The sequence below is a fragment of the Callithrix jacchus genome, chromosome 4 (genome assembly GCF_049354715.1).
Source record: "Callithrix jacchus isolate 240 chromosome 4, calJac240_pri, whole genome shotgun sequence".
Classification (NCBI taxonomy): Eukaryota; Metazoa; Chordata; class Mammalia; order Primates; family Cebidae; genus Callithrix; species Callithrix jacchus.
This window is the reverse complement of record NC_133505.1, coordinates 11032799-11048304: the sequence shown is the minus strand read 5'-3', so window position 1 is coordinate 11048304 and position 15506 is coordinate 11032799. Positions and strand designations below refer to the sequence as shown.

Genomic DNA, 15506 nt, shown 5'->3' with positions numbered 1-15506 from the left:
ATCTACTCTAAAATCAGATTAGCATTCACTTTAGTTTTTCTAGTTCCTGCAGGACTTTAAGTAATTTTTAAAACCTGAATTCATGACTATTTACAAATGGTTAGCAAACTACAATCTTCTTCTGTTTCAAGAAAACAATGTTATACTTTTTAAAGCAATTATTTTTACAAATACAAATAACTAAAAACATAGGGGCAGGGGAAGGACTAAAACTGCCCACAATCCCATAAACTGAGACAATCTCTATTAACATTTACAGCAAATCTAGTTAATTTTCTAGATGTAAATTAATATCTGTATACTGTGTATTTTTTACAGAAATGGCATTATATTATGCATATGTTGTATCCCCTGCTATTTCCCCCTCTCTCCGCATTGTAGGGTGAACAACATCTTTTCATGTCAATAACTCTTCATCCTCATCATTAACCATTGTATAACAGAGAACTCTTTAATGAGGTCAATTTCCCCTCCAGAAGCAGGAAACCTCACCTGGATGTTTGATGTTCATCCATTCAGAATTTCCTAAGGCAGTTTAATTCCATTGTTTCTCAACCACTTTCCGTTTCTTTGAGAGCCTAACTGCCCACAAGAAAAGGGGAACGCAGTGGTCAATCATTAACCTGCTCCAATTTGAGAGACAACTCAGAAAGAAAACAAAAACACTTTTTTTTTACAAGATGTAGTTCAAAATCTTGTAGATTTGTTTTTTTTCTGCAATTTGCTTTCACTCCTCTTTCCCATACGCCATTGTCTTTGTCTCCCTAGCCTGCGAGCATACCTCCCTTCAGATAATTTTTAACTTACGCTGTTTATTTCCTAACAAAAATAATGGCATGACTTGCTCTCCCAGAGCTCTGACCTTAGGTTTGTTCTAGCTGCAACACTGGTATACACCATTCTATTAATTATGAATGTATTCACGTGTATAGAGGCAATGGTAGACCAGTGGTAATGTTACCTTATTCTGGAGACTTACCCTTATAAATAAACAATGAGATGCTTCTGTGAAATGCCTTTAGCAAAGGCAGGGGAAAGCATTACTTCTCAAAAGACTGTATATTTGAGAGATTGAAAACTGATACCAAAGGCTTCTCAATAAGATATAAACCACTTATGTGGAAAAAAAGAAAATAACATGAAAGAATTGAACTGGAAATTCTATAATGCTAACTTGGGGGCCAAAATTTTCTAGATGGCAAGTGTAAACTCTAAGTGAAGATCGGGGAATCTAAAATAGATTCTTGGAGATGTAGGAAAACTGATCTCTGATCCTCTAAATACCTATGTTATACATTTAAAATAAATCACTACACTTAAAAATCTGAGATAAGGTGTTATTTATAATATGCTACATTCCCATCATATCCCGTTAAAGATGGTATTGAAAAGTTGTGTTCAATAATTCCAATAAGAGATTGGTATGCATGATTGATTTTTATTATTAAACAGCATTTTTTTCTATCTTAACTAACTTATATTAAGCTTGTGTATTAAGCTAGCTATCCAAGTCTAGATACGAATTAAAACAGCTTCATGAAGCACAGTGGCCACTGGCTTCCTGGGACGATTTTTTTCTGCACTGTATATTTTAGTCCAGTTTCTAGCACATAGAAAATGCTTTGTGGTTGCCACTAGAGGGCAAATAGCCTCCTGGACCTCTTTGACCAAAGAGTATCTTGGTCCAGGCAGCCAGAGTTTTAAGGTCTCATCTAAACCAGTCTTAAATCTTGCATTGCCAATTCTTCGTCAACTCTCCAACTCAGCAAAGTCAGAATATTTTAATTTGTTTTCAATCAAAATTTAAATATGGTATTTTCCCAGTCCATTTACATGGCCCCTATTTCGGATGATAGATCTCTTCCCTGAGGGCACTAACTTCTGACCACCTTATCCTACCCCTTTCCCAACTAGATATTAAACCCCACTGCTCTGCCAGCAAGGTGATCTAACTTCACAGCATTCAACAGCATTCTTAGACCTTGGGGTGACATAAAAGGCACTTCCCAGTCGGATGCGTTTCTGCTTCCCTTTCCAGTCTCTCCTCCTGCCATTCCCTCATAGTCCCTTTACTCTGCACCAGTTCAGAGTTCTGGCACTTTCTCAAATATCTGCTGTTATTTCATGCCCCTGTGTCTTTACTGAAGCTGTTACTTCTACCTGGGATGCTGGCACTGCCCACCACACACGCTGAAGACTCAGTTGAGGTACTACCTCTAAGAAGCCTTCTTCTTTTGCTGGTCCCCTTCTTACTCCACTAGAGCAACACGTTTAGCTTTCCCTCCTCTGTGCTACTCTAGCATTTTTTACACACCTCAGTAACCAACTCTTCTCTTGTGATTTTGTCTAGGAGAATATGAATATTCAATCTATTTTGAAATGTCAGCTCAATTGTTTTGTCTTTTCTTTGCTGCATTAGGAATTGCTAGGAGTTCTAGAAGAGGAACGGAATGCAAACAGTGACTCCCTTCCTCTCCAGGAAGCAGAGACCTGAAGCCCATGATGGTGGTTTGTGAAGACTGAGCTCTCTCTGCCCTTGAGTAAGGAAGTACAAGATTTCTGCTTGATAAAAATGTAGACTGCAATGCTAGTTTAAAAAAACAAGTAGGGCTTTTGGTGTAGAGAAATATTTGGAAGCTGATGAGACTGAGGTGGACTGGAAAAGATTTGGAGATGCCAAACATCACAACTCAGAGACAGGAAAGTGCTCTGAAAATATAACAGCTGCCTGGAGGTGCCAGGTGAGTGGGCTTGGAGAAGAGCCACGATGAGGGCCACTGTTGGAGTCACACTGAACAGTTCGCAGCCCTCCCCAGAGGTCTATACTGTTAAGCGTCGATTCTGCTTCATGTCGACAATTAATCATGGGAGGTGATTCTCGGCCTATGATCAAGTTCTTTTTTATCCAAGCAAAAATAAATAATTCCTCAAAATTATCAAAATCATCAAACACAAGCAGAGTGTGAGAAACTGTCACAGCCAAGAGGAATCTTAAGGTGACATGTGGTACTCTAAATGGGATCCTGCAAAAGAAAAGGAACGTGGGGGGAAACTAAGGAAATCTGAATAAAGAGTTTAGTTAATAATAAGGCATCAGTATTGGTTCATTAATTAAAATTATATATACCATACTAAGATAAGATAATAATATGAGAAATTGGGTGTGGAGGTATATCCAGTGTATCTCTCTTTCCAATGTCTCTGTAGATCTAAAACAGTTCTGAAAGATAAGGTTTATTTAAAAAGGAGGAGGAGGAGACAAACAAACTAACCTGTGAGGATGTGTTCTCCAAAACCCTCAGGACACTGGAAGCACCCAGGGGACCTGAACTCATGAATTTTTTCAGTATAGAGTTTGATTCATGCTGACATTCTTCATGGCCAGTGCACAGTACCTGGTTTTAACAAGTGGTCAATGCATAGTTATTGAATTAAAATTCATTTCCAGTAAAGAAGAAGCAAGAGGCAATAAAGAGAATGTTTTTCTTCTGATGATAAATAAAACTACAAAATATATTTTGTGTACTTAAGTTGATTAAAAAATTTTGTAGTTGATTAAAAAATATTCAGTTCAACGGAGTTTGCCCTGACATTTGGAAAGAATATTATAAGAAAAGCTATGATCTTTGTGCAGAAAGTAATGCAAGACTCCATCCTTTAAGAATACTACTATTTTGCCAGGCACGGTGGCTCATGCCTATAATCCCAGCACTTTGGGAGGCTGAGATGGGCAGAACATGATGTCAGGGGTTCAAGACCAGCCTGACCAACATGGTGAAACCCTGTCTCTACTACAAATACAAAAATTAGCTGGGTGTGGTGGTGCGTGCCTGTAATCCAAGATATTTAGGAAGCTGAGGCAGGAAATCACTTGAACCCGGGAGGCAAAGTTGCAATGAGCCAAGGTCATGCCACTGCACTCCAGCCTGGGCAACACATCAGACTCCATCTCAAAAAAAAAAAAAAAAAAAAAAAAAAAGAATACTACTATTTTTTTCTGATGTTAACCTGAAGGAAAACCATCCTTATAAAAATAAGATATTAAAATCAGGGAAGAAAATACACAAATAGAGATCAGGTACATAATGTCTAGTAGCTTTACTTAAAGAACAAAGGTTTGATTTCTCTTTCATATAAAAGGAAGCAAACATATTAAAATTCTCCTAAGTACTACTAGTTGAAGTTCATAGACGGAAAATTCAAAGTGCTCATATTTGTTTGATATAAAATTGTTCTCTGATGCTTTTTTAGTTTAGTAAAAGTCGCTTGACAAATGATACTGATTAAATAGCATTTTATCCATGAGGGATTACTTCAAAATAATTTGTAATATAGACATTGTATTTTTAAAGTTTGCCTACTTCATGATATTTCTCTTTTGGTATGGTAAGGTATAGTAGAAATTTTATACTTAAAAGAAGAAGATGTTGCAGAAAGGAAAGATGGCCAAAAAATAAAGGTTAAGATCATCAATTTGAAAGCTTTTCTCTGCCCAGATTCTCCACACTGACTGAATCAGGTGGGGGTCTTGCTGACAACTCAGGACTCTGTTAGACTGCCTTGCTTATCACAAGGGCGACTGTCAGCCACACAGATATAAAGCTCTCTCCTTGGCAATGAAGTAAAAACCAAACTGATTTTTAGCTTGAACAGACAACCCATACTGATAGTTTATTATTGGCATATTGAGAAAGGTAAAAGGGTCATTTTTTGGTACTCTCAGAATAAATGTAAGTCAGTGATGTTTTAAAAGGTTCTCATGTCCAGATGATGGTAATTAATTACACGAGATAGATTTGGTGTTTCTCTCTCAAAATAAAATAAATGAAAGGACTAAAGAAAAGAGGAGAGAACAAAGAAATACACGTAACTGAAAGCAACAGGTAGTAAGAGCTCTGGGTGTATATAGAGAGGAAAGAAAAGTGGGTAGATAACCTCTCTTCCTGCCGATAACTCTATGGGTTGACTATCTTACCTGCTCTAAAGCCTACTATGCTTGTAATTTTATGTGCCTTTTTTAACTTTCTTAACAACTTCAACAAATCAATTATTATGCATATAATTTTAAAAAGGAGGATGCCAAAGGTCAGAGAGTTTAGTAACAGATCCAAGGTCACCTACCCAGTAAGAAGCAAACCCAGAGGTCAAATGTAGAACTCTTTGATTCTATAAACTGTGGAACCTACCTCTCAGAATTTCCCTGTCAAAACTTTTCCAGAATGATTTGGGATTAGAAATTTTTATTGGTTTCTAGTAATAAGAGGTACCAAAAATCCAATCCATTGTTGAAACTAATTGAACCTCATCAATTATTTCAACTTTTTTCTTTTTGTATCTTTCATCTTTGTTATCTTTTGTGATCCATACAAAAAGGTTTTCTTATTTATGCCAAATTCTTTATGCTATACTATGATACAAACCAAGTCAATCTGAAATTTATTTCACTGGTCCCATTATTATGCTACATCTGCACACAGAATGTTGAGAGCAATGCACAAAATCTGATTTTCTGTATATGCTATTTGCAACCCATATAGTGTTTTAATTTTGAACATTTCTTTTGGTTAATTATTATTGTTTCCAGTTCTCTGTAAAGTTTTCATCTTGACTCTTAATTTCTTAGAATATCAGTGGTGGCCATTTTAAAGTCTGTATCTGAAAACACCATTATCTGGATCCCACTGTAAGTCTGTCGCTGGTGTCTGTTTTTCTTTTGCTTGTTGGTCACATCTTATCTCCTTGTTTGCCTGGTACTGTTCTTTTCTTTTGCTTTCTTTTCCTCTTTTCTTTTCCTCTGAGATAGAGTCTCGCTCTGTCACCCAGGCTGGAGTGCAGTGGGCAGGGTCTCTGGCTCACTGCAACCTCTGCCTTCTAGGTTCAAGTGATTCTCCTGCCTCAGCCTCCTGGGCAGCTGGGATTACAGGAATGTGCCACCATGCCTGACTAATTTTTGTATTTTTACTACAGATGGGGTTTCAACATATTGGCCAGGCTGGTCTCGAACTCCTGACATCAGGTAATCCGCCTGCCTTGGCCTCCCAAAGTGTTAGGATTACAGGTGTGAACCACCATGCCTGGACTGCCTGGTTGTTTTCCATTGCCAGATATTGCATGTGAAAATTGCCACAAGACCCTGTATGATGCTTTGTTCCTCTAGAGAAAACATACACACATTTTTGGCAGGCAGCTACGTTAGAGGCAGAAAGTAACCTCAAAACGCCTTAATCCAGTCAGCAATTGGAGATCATCTGAGCTTGAGTTTCTGTTCCTGTTAGAATTGATATAGTTCTAGTTCAGTATTATCCTTAGGTATAGCTCCTCTGGATACAGACTGCCTGCCTGAGATATTTACCACGATCCCTACTCTGTAACAAACATCGACCTCCCATTTTTTTGTCCCCCAGCTCCATGAGTCTATTTAGCTGTCTCAGTTTCCATCCTTTAAGCCACAGCTTTCAAAATCAGCAGTCACCTTTAGGAGAAAAGTGAACCCAAGTACCAGGCTTCCCTCCATGTACTTCCATCTTCTTCCTGCTCTTGACTCTATAATCCTTCACTGTCTTGTTGACTCTGCAAAAATTTCAGATTTTAATATTTTTAAATATTTAGTTCCGCTTCTGTAGCTGTTAGTGGAAAGGTTGATCCAAAACAAACTAGGCCATCATTGCTGGAAGAGGATTTACCCATAGAATATCAATTATTTTTACTTACTGTCAATAAACACATATAGTTTCAATTTAAATCGAGATAGTTGGTTTCTCACAAAAAAATTAGGAGCTATGGGAAACTGATCCCAAGTTCCTGCAAGTTCCTGTTGCTTACATCTTAGTCTCTTATACTTTTATTCATTTCTGCCACTTGTCTGGCCCTTTTAGGCGTTTGCTTTTGTGACCTCTGGTTCAAGTGACTAATTACAAACTAGGCAACAGGGATCCAAATAAAATAACCCAAGTTCTTCTCCCACAATATCATTTAGCACTCAGCAGCAACACAGATCTTGCTTAGTCCCACTGATAAACCCTCAGAACTAAATAATTTTTTCATATGCTTCTGTTCATTTACTTGAAGTAAATCTCACAACATTGTTTTTATAATATATTCTACACCAATTTGATTCATAGGCATTTCTCTCTTTTAACCCACAAATGTGGATTATCTACAACATGACCAAGCAATTCTAATCTGTATCAATTATTTAAAGACTTACAGTCCTTCTTTAATTGAATCTCATCCTTGTTTCCTCAACTGAACTGAATGAATGTGCATGGAATTTCGCAAAAATTAATTTGAATAATAGTGATGGTTAAGATTTCAGGGGAAAGGTTAACTTTCTCATACATTCTATCCATGACTGACAAATATTCATTCCATTTCTCACTCATCAAATATTTGAGCAGATGCCCTGTACCAGGCAGGCAGTGCCCTGAATGCTGAAGATGCCAAGATGAATAAGACCCAAGCCCTGACCTAGAGAAGCTCACTGTGGTAGGAGACAGACATGAAAAACAGTCCTTACAACACTTTGTGATAAATATTATAATTGAGTTATGAACCAAGAGTTATGGGAGTAAATGACTAGGTGTGTCTAAGAGTGAAAAAAAAAAAAGGCTTCTCAGAGCAAGCAGCATTTCAACCTGCTCTAAGGATAATCTTGGTCAAGTAAAGAAGAGGAAAGGGTCTTTGTGTTTTCTTACCTGAACTATGCTACCCCATAAACTCCTGGTTATGCTGCCTCATATGTTTTCCTCTGGCAGTCCATTCTCTATATTGATCTTTCCAAAACACCAACATTACCACTGATTTCTCATCCTTTTCACATTGAATTCAGACCCCTTGGCCAGCATCCAAGGCCTTTGTCATTCTAAGCCCCCACTCAACATTTCCTGCCATGCCTCCCAAGCAGGACATGTGCTCCAGGTGGAAAGGAACTTAAAAGACCCTGGTACCACATGTCACTATGTCTTTTGCATGAGTTTCCTCTACCTCCTGCATGTCATCTAAGCTTCTTTCGATAGCACTTTCTGAATGCCTGTATTAGCACCTATCCACTATACAGGAAAACCTGGTTATCTTATCTGGGTTCATCCAAAAGACCACTGGGTCCATACAGCTTGGCCCAGTGCTTAACACACAACTGTTTCTCAATGTATATTTGGGGCGAATGAATGAAGGAAGGAAACACTGCAATAATTAATGTGGCTAAATTCAAGGGTAAAGGGAGAACCTGGAATGACAGAAGGTACCACTATGTATGAAGATAACTATGCCCCAGATGATACACAACTTGCATTAAGATGCTGCTGCTAAATCTCTCAGAAATACTGTTCTTCACTTGTGCCCAAGAGTATATCATAATCAACAGATTTTTCAGTATCATTTGGTTTTTAAAAAATCATTCTTGGATCATAATAATAAAAGAAAATTTGAGATATCCTGACAGTGGCATCAGAAACACACACACACACACACGCACACGTATATGTATGTATGTGTATATATATTGCTTAAAGTGAAACATAAGTGTAGCTACATCTTCGAAGTCAGGGTTTCTCTGAGGCTTTTGTCTGTGCTATTTCTATTTATTCTTCCTCTCTGCAGCTTTCAGTTGCTATCTATTGGGTCTGAGATCTTTACATCTCTAACTGAGGTCGTAATTTTCATCAAATTTGTTCTAAATGTAATTTGGTACCCAGATTGTACTCTGGAATGGAAAAAGTTCATTAGTGGAAAAACTGGTGAAATGAAAACAAAGTTTGTAGCTTAGTTGATGGTAATATAACTAAGTTCTTGATAATCACAAATGTGCCATAGTTATGTAAGATGGAAACATCCAGGAAAACTGGATTTAAAACTCTCTGGATCTATCTTTGCAACTTTTCTGTACACCTAAAATTATTCCAAATAAAAATTTATTTTTTTTTTTAAAAATTGAAGAACGTTAAGAAGTATGTTCAGAGCATTATATCACCTAGAAATCAAGCTCACTCAAAGACTGACCCATGATATATTATTACAACCCGATATGCCTTAGTCACCTCATACTGCAGGGAATCAATGACTTCCTTAACAAACATCCTTCTGTGCTGCTCTTCCAGACTTACAGGATTTTAGATTTGTATGTTTATTCCAGGGAAAATTCACATGTATCTTGTGTTTTATGCATATTGTCTCCATCTAGAACTGATATTCCCAGGGTCCCTCATTAAGCTAGAAAAGTCGCTGGGAAGTAATCTGTATTCTTTGAATAATAATACTAAATAAGAACAGCTAAATATAAAAAGTAAACATTGACAGTAGAAACTGTTTGGTGGTTTCTTTTTCATTTTTAATATTAGGAATTCATGTGTGTCAGACAATTGAGAAAGTAAAGATAAAACATGTATTTTGTTTTTATTGCTATAAATTAATACTTAATTGTTCTAAGGAAAAAGGGGAACTTTCAATGTACTGTAATTACATGTTAAGATGGCTGTGGAGACAGAAAGAAACGCTGAATTGTGTTATAAGCAGACGTTTCTAAGTAATATCACATAAACAGTACACAGCCTAATGTAGCAGAAAGCATCTTCTGCTTGGCTACTCCAAGGCTTGCGCCTATAAATATACAATCTGCATAAATGAGAACCAGAACTTGTAAGAATCCAGTGACTTGAAATATCAGCCAATTGGCTAGGCACAGTGGCTCACGCCTGTAATCCCTGCACTTTGGGAGGCCGAGATGGGCAGATCACCTGAGGTCAGGAGTTCAAGACCAGCCCGGCCGACATGGGGAAACCCCGTCTTACTAAAAATAAAAATCAGCCAGGTGTGGTGGTGCATGACTGTAATCCCAGCTACACAGGTGGCAGGAGAATTGCTTGAATCCAGGAGCGGAGGTTGCAGTGAACCGACATTGCACCAGCCTGGGTGACAGAGTAAGACTCTGTCTAAAAAAATAAAAATAATCCACCCGTTAGAACATCTCAGCTTAATGATGAAGTTATTAAGTGACCCATTCTTCTTCAAGGCTGTTGGCTCCTAACAGGGCCTCTTCTTAATGCCACCAAGAAGATCATTCTCTCTCTGAGAATATACAAAAATATCACTGTAGTATATGAGATTCTGAAATCCATAGGCAAATGGTGTCAAATAAAGAAAGGACTAACCTAAGTGGGAATAATTTTGTTTGACCTCCCCCACAAAGCGACTGGGCAAATGAGATCATATCCATAACCACAGTTTCCAAGTGGCTGGCAGTGCTGTTTCCTGACCAGTTAGAGAAGTGCAAAAAATACAGGTGATCTCACAGGCCGCCTAACAGACCCCTGAATGTTCTCTGGGGTAGTCACAGATGAAAGGAAGGTGGCAGATAAGAGGAGTTTTAAATTACAGATCTCAGTATCAATGTGTGCTTGCTGAAGAGGAGGCCCAGAGGGCGATGAACACACTACAAAGAGCCTCGTGAAGTGGGGTGCAGAATGTGTCCCCTAATCAGCAGACATTCTATTAGAGTGTATTCATTCATTCTGTGCATCCTATTTACAAGAAAACCCAAAATACTTTAAAATAAAAAGAAATATATATATATATACTTATATTCTTTATATATATATTTGACTTAGACACTTACTTTGGAAAAGATCCTTCTGCAATGCATTCCATCACTTGGAAAGTAGGTACTTTGGGTGGGAGTATCGACTGTATGAAAACACAGAAAAGCATTTTTTTTCTTGGAAGAAATTACTAGATGGTGCCCTAGCAGACTGAATTTAGAAGAAAGTGATAATATTTTTACCCAAATTGATATGCTCCTATCTACATTCTGAATATAGCAAATTCAAAAGTCGTCTTTCTTTCCCGAGCTTGCTGTCCCAGTGAACGAGATGAAGTAGATAAGGCACCTCCCATTTTAATGGGCTTGTGAGGTTTCTTCCAGCCTGTGCCATGTTAACAGCACTTGACCTGGCTGAGGAACTCCCTGCTCCTTGAAGCCATTTCTTTCCTTCCCTTCTTTTTCTTACTGGCCACTTTTCTCACACTGATTTGCTGCTGCTTCCTCTTCTCTTCAACCTCGGAACATTGAAGGGATGCAGAACTGGGTTCTGGGACACCCCCTCTAGCTATTTCTCTCCGGAGAAGACACTCTCCAGTCTTACTATTCCATATTCCATTCACGTAGAGAATCATCACTCCCAAATGTATATCTCCAGCCCAAAGGTGTTCCCGGACACTAGATTTAGATGTCCAATTACCTACTCAACATTGCCAAACTAATGCTTAGCAGGCGCCTCAAATTAACATTTGCCAACTAAACTCTTCATCCCCCTACTCTGCTCCTCACACAGGACTCCCTGTTGATATAAATGTCAACGCTGTCCTTCCAGTTGTTGAGACCAAAAGCTGCAGAATCATTTTTGACTTCTCTCTATGACCCGCATTCCCTCCAGAGGCAAATCCCACTGGCCATACCTTCAAAATGCATTCAGTTACTTCTCAGCCCTTCTGCAGAATCACTCTGGTCAAAGCCTGGATGATTTCAGTAGCCTCCTCCTTCCTTCTGTTCTTTCCTCCCACAGAATGGTCTCAACACAGCAGCCTGAGGCTCTTGCCCTTTGTCTCTCAATATCTTACTGACCATTAAAAACTTACTGGAGGGAATGGCTGTCATTCCTGAGAAGACAATTCATAATGGCCTGCAACCTGAATTTGTTTGAAAAGAAGATTCCATATGAACATGTTAGCTAATTAACTCGAAGCATATACTACCGGAGTTGAGCAGAAAGTTACAAACCAATCAGGTTTTGTCTTGTTTTGTTTTGTTTTTTTGAGGTGGAGCCTTGCACTGTCATTGGGCTGGAGTGCAGTGGCGCGATCTCTGCTCACTGTAACCTCCACTTCCTGGGTTCAAGCAATTCGCCTGCCTCACCCTTCCGAGTAGCTGGGATTACAGACATGTGCCACCATGATGGCTAATTTTTATATTTTTAGTAGAGATGGGTTTTCACCATATTGGCCAGGCTGGTCTCAAACTCTGAAACTCAGGTGATCTGCCTGCCTTGACCTCCCAAAGTGCTGGGATTACAGGCATGAGCCACCATGCTTGGCCCATAAATCAATCAGTTCTATGCTCTCATTCCCTTAGGAGAAAGTTGAAGCAGAAAAGACTAAATGAGCCTCACCCAGTCCACGGTAGAGCTAGCACCACAGTCAGATTATGTCTCAGGTCTCATTACTTCTCAGAGCGGGGATCCATGAGGATTTGGGATTTTTTCCCAGAATATTTTGCAGGGGATTAATCACATTTTCCCCCAGATCAACTGATTTCATCTTCAGATAATGCATTAATTACAGAGGTTAGATAGCTCCGCTTCATAAAAGGATATGTTGTATGTAACTTCAGTTTAAAATGAAGCACCAGAGTTAATAATATGTTTCTCATGATTTCTAATTCCGTTGAATTTTGAGACCTTTTAGGGAGTGAGCTCATGTTGTTCTCACCAAACTCAGTGAAGAGTTTTCATTGTCAGAAGAAGGGCCCCACCCTCGCCTTTGCTGGCTCTGATCAACGTTAATGCCAAAGCGGCCCTGGTGGTTACGCTGCACTGGGAGCTCTCCAAAGCGAAACTTGGCTGGGTAAACTCTACTCCTCCTTTCTCTCCTAAGAGGCTATATTTGGAGAACCAGTTTGCCCTGCTCATCTTGGGGTTTTGTATTTATTTTTTGACAAATTCCTCCCCAACCATGCCTGGCTTGATATTAAGCTTGAAAATATAGCATGCACATGAATACTAGTGTTTAAATGATTAGTGGTTAGACATCTAAGTATAGTATATATGCATACCTGTCTAAATAGATATTGCTTGGCCTCCCAGGCTCACGTAATTCTCCTGCCTCAGCCTTCCAAGTAGCTGGGACCACAGGCGCACCACCATGGCGAGCTAACTTTTGCATTTTTTGTAGAGACGGGGTTTTGCCATGTTGCCCAGGCTGGTTTCAAACTTCCGGGACCAAGCAATCAGCCCACCTAGGCCTCTCAAAGTGCTGGGATTTCAGGTGTGAACCACCGCACCCACTTTTAAAGTTATTCTTCTACATTTACTGATGACAACTGCTAACTACGTTTAGTCTTTTATTTTGAGATAATATCTTTCGGAATTGTTGGGAGGTTAAAAGTTACATCTATATGTAGAGCAATTTCATAGTGCTTAATACATAGTCAATAAATAATAAATATGCACACACTTCTCTAAATGTAAATTTTTAGTAACGCAGTTATAGGGAAACTGGCTATTTATTTCCCTGCTTTAATCAGAAGACTGAATTTGCCAATGCTCTGTTGCATATCAGGTGAGTTGTTGCAAATTCTTTTTGGAACCATACAGACTCTACTTTCTAGTGACTGTAAAAAAGCAAGTCAGTAAAATTGTGGAAGATAATCAGAATTCATCTGTTTGATAAGACTATAGAGTAATGGGACTATTTCTCTTCGATGATTTATGGCAATCAAAATTGGTCATTTAGAACCATACTTTGTGTTTTAAGAACACAACGACTAAGTATCCTGCAAGTTTTAGATAAGACTATTGTGTTAGATGGTAAAAAAGGCATACACATAGTAGACCGGATACCTTAAAATAAGTGCTAAATCTTTTGCAAAATGAAATTGTTATTGACATAGGTCAAGTACCTTCATCACCAAGATGCCTGTGTATCTCTTGGCTGCCTCTACTAAAGGGGTATTAGGTGTTCAAAAGTGAAGACCAGTGGCGCATTTTACTAAATCTAAAATGGTAAAGCTAATTGAATACCGCAAATTAAGAAGAAATCGCCAGCGCGGTGATGTGAGTACACTGTGGAATCAGAATGGAACGTTTGTAAGAGACCTAGACAATTTCCAGTTCAGTCACCTAGCCAGATCATAATATTCTGCTTTAAATATCTGAATGTAGGGGAAATCCCACGTATTTAGTAAATATATATCAGTTCCAGTAACTGAAATTAACGTAGCTTGAGTCTCTAATATTTTTGCTTCCTTGTATTTGCTTTCCTGAATGTCAGACCTGGACCCCTGACGGCATCCCCTGTATTTTCTTGTCTATGTTTTCTCTGAAAGTTTGGCCATTTGCTTAGTTAGTGCCTAGATACTTCTGAATTACTGATCCATTTTACTTTCTCTCCACCCCGCCACTGACTATAAAATACCCTTTATTCAGCATGTTTTACAATCATTGGTAAAATCATAAAAAATAAATGGGCACAAAAAGAAGTCATATCATTCTAGATGTGTGATTTTTATTCATGACACAGGAATGAGAATAGCAGGGAGACCCTGAGCCAGTTCCCCTTCCTTGCCATGTACTATCGCATTAGGAAGTCGAAAAATGGGCTTTGGAGCTGGCTACCATACTAGTTTTACCTGTTTACTCACCCCTGATATCTAGAATTGTCTCCAGATTCAGTGACAATAATAGTAGAAATAGATCGATGGTCATTACATCATTCTACTTTTTGAAACAATTCTGTTTGATCAAGACATAGTACAGATAACACTTTTTTTTAGGCTACTCAAGTCAGAAGGAAGGAGAAAGACCCTTTATAACACCTGCCATAAATATTATAGAACCAACATTCTAAGAAAATTATAGCCAATCTTCTTCAGCTCACTGGGACTGATACAAAGATGCTTCAGGAGCCTGATATCTAGGCAGACATGCTTCAGGAGCCTCATACCACTATCACAATTTCATGTCCTTTCAAAAATTAAATAATAGATTTCTGATTGCCTGAATTATAAAACTGCTGTGTCATCAAGTTAAAAACATTAATCATATTCCAATTGGAAAAATGAGAAATTTTTATCCTAAGAATATTTTTATTCCAAGACAAATTTTGCCAAAATAAGCAACATGTATTGGTGAGATCATAGCCATTTTTAAACTCATATTGTTGAATAGAACACTTATACTTACTTAAATCAGGGCGAGCGTGGTGGCTCAGGCCTATAATCCCAACACTTTGGGCGGCCAAGGCAGATGAATCACGAGATCAGGAGTTTGAGACCAGACTGACCAGCATGGTGAAAAACCATCTCTACTAAAAATACAAAAGGTAGCCAGGTGTGGTAGCGCACCCGTAATCCCAGCTACTCATGAGGCTGAGGCAGGAGAATCACTTGAACCTGGGAGGCAGAGGTTGCAGTGAGCCATTGTGCCACTGCACTCCAGCCTGGGCAACAGAGACAGACTGTCTCAAAAAACAAAAACAAACAAACAAAAACATCCACTTATACTTACTTAAATTAGATAACTCTGTGTTTGGCTGTTCCATAAAATGAATGAACATCTGAATCTCCTAAAAGAAACTTGATAAAATTGCTTTTCTTTTTTTTTTTTGAGACAGAGTTTCGCTCTTGTTACCCAGGCTGGAGTGCAATGGCGCGATCTTGGCTCACCCCAACCTCTGCCCCCTGGGTTCAGGCAATTCTCCTGCCTCAGCCTCCTGAGTAGCTGGGATTACAGGCACACGCC

At 38.7% G+C, this 15506-nt stretch overlaps 1 long non-coding RNA gene across 1 annotated transcript; it reads right to left on the bottom strand.

Moving 5' to 3' along the window:
• Positions 1–3287: 3287 nt before the first annotated feature.
• LOC103792244 (uncharacterized) lies at positions 3288–11766 on the bottom strand. Its single transcript, XR_004742293.3, has 3 exons — positions 11449–11766; positions 10610–10677; positions 3288–3395 (listed from the first exon to the last, which is right to left on the bottom strand). It is a non-coding gene; the product is annotated as an uncharacterized LOC103792244 (long non-coding RNA).
• Between the last annotated feature and the right edge of the window lie 3740 nt (positions 11767–15506).